Below are 6000 nucleotides of genomic sequence, written 5' to 3'. Positions count from 1 at the left end.
TAGTTTTCAACAACAATAAACACGTCTTTTCTATTCAAGCCGAAGCCTATATCACTCATAAATTTTAATAAATCAACAATAATAGCTTCAGTGATGTTGCTCATCTTTCTTGGCGCTCCTCGATTATTAGATGATCCTTTTGTTCTGTCAAAAAGTGTAGATTTTGCCACATTATAGCATTTAGCAGCTTGTACGTATGACTTTTTTTTTTTCAGTAATAGCTTGAATAGCTAGCTGGATTCGACTCTCTCGCTCTTCTTTTTGTTTAAAATTATCCATATTCTTTAATACAGTAATACAATTAACAGAAATGCGTTAACTTTATGGATGCTAAAAAAAATAACTGTATCTGGATTAGTAACCATGAAAAGATCTCGTCTCATTCTCGTTTCTCGTGAGAAATGGGACTTCTCGCGAGAAACGAGAAATAGAAAATTCTCGCGAGAAGTAGAACGAGACTTAAATATTATATTATTTTCCAAATTAAAAATTATTATAATTTACAAAATGCTTAATAATTTGTTTTTTTTAATTAATTAATATTTTGACTCCGTGATTTTAATAAATCTAATTAAAAATTGAATTTGTTTTTGACAAAAACAAATTAAATTTTTAATTAGATTTTTAATTAGATTTTTTAATTAGATTTTTTTTAACGATCTAATTTAAAAATTTTAATTAGATTTTAAATATTTTTAATTAGATTTTAAATATAAAAACTTTTTGTATAAAATGGTGCACTTTCGACAATTTCATAAGTTTACCAGTGGAATTCAACTTATTGTTCATATTGAAAAGAAATATTCTTGCCTCATTTCAACGATCAAAAATGTCACCAAGAAAAAACAAAATCTGGAGATATTTTCAAAAAACAAGTGACGGTGCTGAATGCAAGGCGTGCAAAAAGTCTTTGAAAACAAAAGATGGAAACACAAGGGGACGTCATCATCACCTAAAAAAAAACACAGCCAAGACTAACTTGAGTATTCTGAAAAAACTGACGACTCTCTTCTTCCTCCTCCTAAGAAGAAACAATGAACCATGGTCGAAATGCTTAAAACAAAGTCCAAATATGACAAAGACAATTTAATTCAAAAACAGTTTGACTCTGCAATGCTGGATTACTTTTGCACTTCTAGAGCTCAGGACAGTTACATCTCTTGGACTTTTCATGCTATTGACGAGAATTGGAGACTACATCACTGGAAACCCCATTTCCAACAGTTCTCAGGCAGACACACAGGTACCTTAATTGAAGGAAAGCTGGATTCTTTCTTAGAAGAACTAAGTTTGCCTGCTGATTTGCCAATGTACTGCGTGAACGACCATTCAAGAAACATGAAACTTTTTTGGCACCACTTAAAGAAGCTACAGAAACGTGGTCGGCTGAGTCTATTCCAACAATTAACACTGTCACCGATTCTCTTTATTTAATTCATGACAAAATTGATGAATTTATTGAGACGGATAGAAAAAATGGCTACGGTGTCTTGTATGCAAAAAACTTGAAAAGCTACATTGAGAAAAGATTTCCTCTTTGTCACACTGGAAACTTATTGAGTGCTGCAGCAAACTACTTAAATCCTGCTTTAAAGGGACTTCACTTGAAGCTCTTCAAAAAATTTCAAACTACCAAAGAATGGTTAGCGTCACAGGTTAAGGATAATGTTGAGTGCCAACCTGTTGCCAGATTTCTTTCAGCCGATTTGTCCCCTAATTCAAAACTGAAGCGCAAGTTCAACGTCAGACTTGAAACACAAGAGCCAACATCTGAACTGAATCCTATTTTGAGCGAAATGTGCCAGTATGAATATCTCCCTTATGCCAAAAAAGACTTTCCGATTCTTGATTGGTGGAAATTGCATTCAAATACATTGCCAGAACTCTCTTCATAAGCTAGACAAATTTTAGCTATTCCAACAAGTTCAACTAAATCAGAGACAGTTTTTAGCTCAGGTGGAAATTTCGTCCGATCATCCATACACAACTTACACCCAGAAAAAGTAGAACAAATCATCTTAATCAGAGAAAACATCGTCTTGTTGAAAAAGTTTGGCAAAAAAATTCTGAATTAATATTTGAAAAAGTTGTTTACATTTGACAAATATCATTTGTGTCTATTTGTCAAAACCATGTTTAAATTTTTTTTTTACTTGGATTTTAATAAATTTGTTTTCAAAAATTGTTAAATTTTTCGTCTTGTCTCGTTCTCGGTCTCACGAGAAGTACTAACTTCTCGTCTCGGTTTGAAAAAACCTAGACTCGCTCATGGTTATGGATTAGTGTCAATTATTTTTTCCCTGGTGGCTATTTTATTTTTCATTACTTTCATGATTATAATATATTATACTATGTGCATGAAAGTGAGGTATTAGGGGTCCAATAGGGTTAGCTACAATTACTTTATCGGCATAAAAAAAATTTATGCTCTATGTGGTTAAATTATTATTGATATTTTGCATGTCATATATCATCATATCTTGATATACAGTGTCGGACAAAACGAGTGCAACCAAATAATGCTAATTTAGTTTCTTTATATAAAAGTGCTGCATTTTTTCAATTTAGAGAAATAACTATGTAACTGTTTAAAGACAAAGTTCTTCAAGTTTTATTCATCACAAAGTTCATTATTTGAACACGAAAATTAATAAATTAATCAAAATTATTTAAAAAAATTGATTTCCTTCTGGACAAAACAAGTGCAACTCAACAAAATGTTGACCAAGCTGTATTTCGCTATCAATATTTCGTGGCGAATCCTTTGTTTTCGATCACAGCCTTGCATCTTCGAGGCATAGATTCGATCAGGTGATCAATGAAACTTTGTGGAATCGCTGCCCAGGCCTTTTGGATTTGTTCAAACAGTTGCTCCTTATTACGAAAACCTTCACGATTAATTCTGCTGTTGACAATCTCCCACAGGTTTGCGATAGGGTTGAGATCCGGAGACTGAGGCAACCATTCCATCACCGATAGGTGGTTGTCTTGAAACCACTGCTTGACTACTTTTGCAGTGTGTTTCGGATTGTTGTCTTGCTGAAAAACCCATTTTATTGGCTTATTCCATTCAGCATGAGATAACATAACATCTTTCAGGATATTTTTATACATAAAACGGTCCATTATTCCATCGTTTCGATGTATTGGACCTAGACCGTTAGCAGAAAAACACCCCCAGACCATTACATTTCCTCCATCATGCTTCACGGTCTTATGGCAGTAACATAAATTGAGGCGTTTTTCGGCCGGTCGACGTACACGGCAAATGCAATTGCTCCCAATGATGTTGAACTTCGATTCATCACTAAACAGGAAATTTTGCCATTTTTACATATTCCAGTCAATATGAGATGTAGCAAACAGGAGTTTTTTCTGGTTTTTTAGTGAAATCAGCGGTTTCTTTGCAGGGCGTCGAGAAAACAATCCGGCTTCAATAGCACGTCGTCTGATTGTTCGGTCCGATACAGGCAGCTCTAATTGCTTTTGCATCTCGACTGATGATATCCAGGGATCCTTCTTGACGGATCTGACGATCATAGAATCCTCTCTAGAAGTGGTGGAACGCGGTCTTTCACCTTTGTTATCTGCTGCCAATTTCCCCGTAGAACGATATTTGGAACATAGTCTTGATACGGTCCATTTTTTCACGCGATATTTATCACAAATACTTTTTTGTGACATTCCACTTGCGTAATCCCCAATAATTTTCTTTCTAAGTTCCAATCCAAGACTGACTTCCATATACTGAGTGAATTACATGTCGATTTACAGGTCTTTTATATAGTAAAATGAACCTGTTCTGGAAGATTCTACATGCTTCTTTTCGATGCTTCTGGAAGCTTCTGGATGCGTCTGAATGCTTCTGAATGTTTCTGAATATTTCTGGATGCTACTGGATGCTTCTAGATGCTTCTTCTGGAAACTTTTGGAAGCTTCTTCATGCTTCTGGAAACTTCTAGATACTTCCTTTAATTATTAGACTTAAGAAAATGAAACAAACCAAAAAGTTGCACTTATTTTGTCCGCTGCAAAATGGCACTTGTCAACGAAGTTCTGCCTGTGTGCTGTCACCTTTCAGCTGATTGCTCATGTCATGGCATGCTATGACTCCAGACTCCTGAACTGTTTGCTGTGGTAGTATAGTTCGTTTCGTTTTTAAGACATGTAAAATTAGGAATACTTTATATCAAGAAATTATGTTATATAATTGTTTATAAGAGGTTGTTATAATACTTTTTACAAGCTACCTGCTAATTGAAAGCTACTTTAAAAGTGTTTGCAGTTGTAAGTAACAACAAATTTTTTTTCGCGCTTCAAATATAGTTTGGCTGTGTTCTCCAACTTTTCTCATTCGCCAAAATTAATTGAAATCCTGGTGAATGGATTCGAGAGCTTTATCGGTCCAGTAACCTCAGCCTACAGAATATAAAATGCACAAAATAAGTTTTAGTCTATTTAATGATTAGTTGTCATAGCTTATGTAAATTAAACAATAATACAGTAGTTTATGCAAGTTTAGTATTGTTATAATAATAAGTATTTAATTATAATCATTATAATTAAAGAATATTATTTTAATCTTTTGTCAAAATTCAAACTCAAAATTTTCATGTCGATGAATTCGATAATATGTTGCTCAACTATGTGTACCTTCAAAGGAATTTAACGCATATCAGTTTTTGTCAATTTATTTGGGATTTTATTATTTGCTAACTCTGGTTTTAGGGTAATAGAGTAACTTTAGGGAATCCCTGCCCTTCCTCTAATTTTATATCAACATTATTTGTTTTTTGATGTCTGTGAAAAATTGGCTTTAAATTCATAAGTAAATTATTAAAAGCATCAAAACCTTACCTGGTATGTAGTTTTAGTTGAAGTTTGTTCAAATTATCCGAAGATAAGTAAGGTTTTTTAACCTCAGTCTTTCCGACAGAGACAACAAGTTGCTTTGACGCAAAAGTTTTTAAAGCTAAAGAGTTCTCTGATTCATTTGTGGTCAAGCCTTTAATCAAACAGGACAGAACTTTTTTAAACATAACAATCTGGACAAGTAAGTCTTTTTGCAGGTTTGTTTGAAAAGTCTTTGGGACCTTTATAAACAGGTTTTCCCAAAACACATTCAACCATAGGGGCCAATATTTTTTCCATTTTTGATTTGCGCCCATTTTCACATATAAAACATTCACATTTTCTGCATCTGATAACTTTGGTATTTAGGTCTAAATTTCATAGATTTTTTTTCCGTTTTTTTTTTTTTTTCTGTTTTTTTTTTTTTTTGCCGTATAAATATATACAAACCGTATGTTAATAACAAGATGTATATGTAGCAGGGGCGAGAAGAAGACTAATATGTCTTATCGCCAAACCCCTTGATAAATTATTTAAAAATAAGCACTTCCGTTAACAATAAAAAATAAACAAACGTAAAATTGGTAAAAAAAATAAATAAAACATCTATTATTAGGGAGTTTAGTCACGTGATTTTTTATAACGGAAAAAAAACTTCGTCCAAAATACGAAGGAAATGATTTTATTTAGGTGTCGAAGAATAAAAACCCACCCATGAAAATTATTTATATACATATATATATTGATGTATTATTTTTCAGAAAAGAACGTAGAACATTTATTTATGTGATGCTGACAGTTTTCTCTTGAACTGAAAAAGTTATTCTCTTTTAAATGATTCAATTTTGTGTAAATACCAGTAAATTGAGGTTCTGCAGCTATTTATTTGTTATGTACATAACTTTTTGATTTAAAAAAAAAATTGATGTAGGGTGGGTTTTTTGTTTTCTTTAAAGTGATTTTTAGAAATTTTTTATTAAGCGCACTGCGCTCAACTAAGTGATAACTTTCTTCGGATTTCTTAGTTACTCTACCATTCAATCTTCCATATGGAAAAAAAGATCTGTTATTTTTATTGAACATTATTATACATACATTTTTGTGCATTAATGCTGATATTGATATAGTATGATTTTGATTGATATATCT

The sequence above is a fragment of the Hydra vulgaris genome, chromosome 03 (assembly GCF_038396675.1).
Source record: "Hydra vulgaris chromosome 03, alternate assembly HydraT2T_AEP".
NCBI lineage: Eukaryota > Metazoa > Cnidaria > Hydrozoa > Anthoathecata > Hydridae > Hydra > Hydra vulgaris.
Note: the sequence above shows the minus strand (reverse complement) of the source record.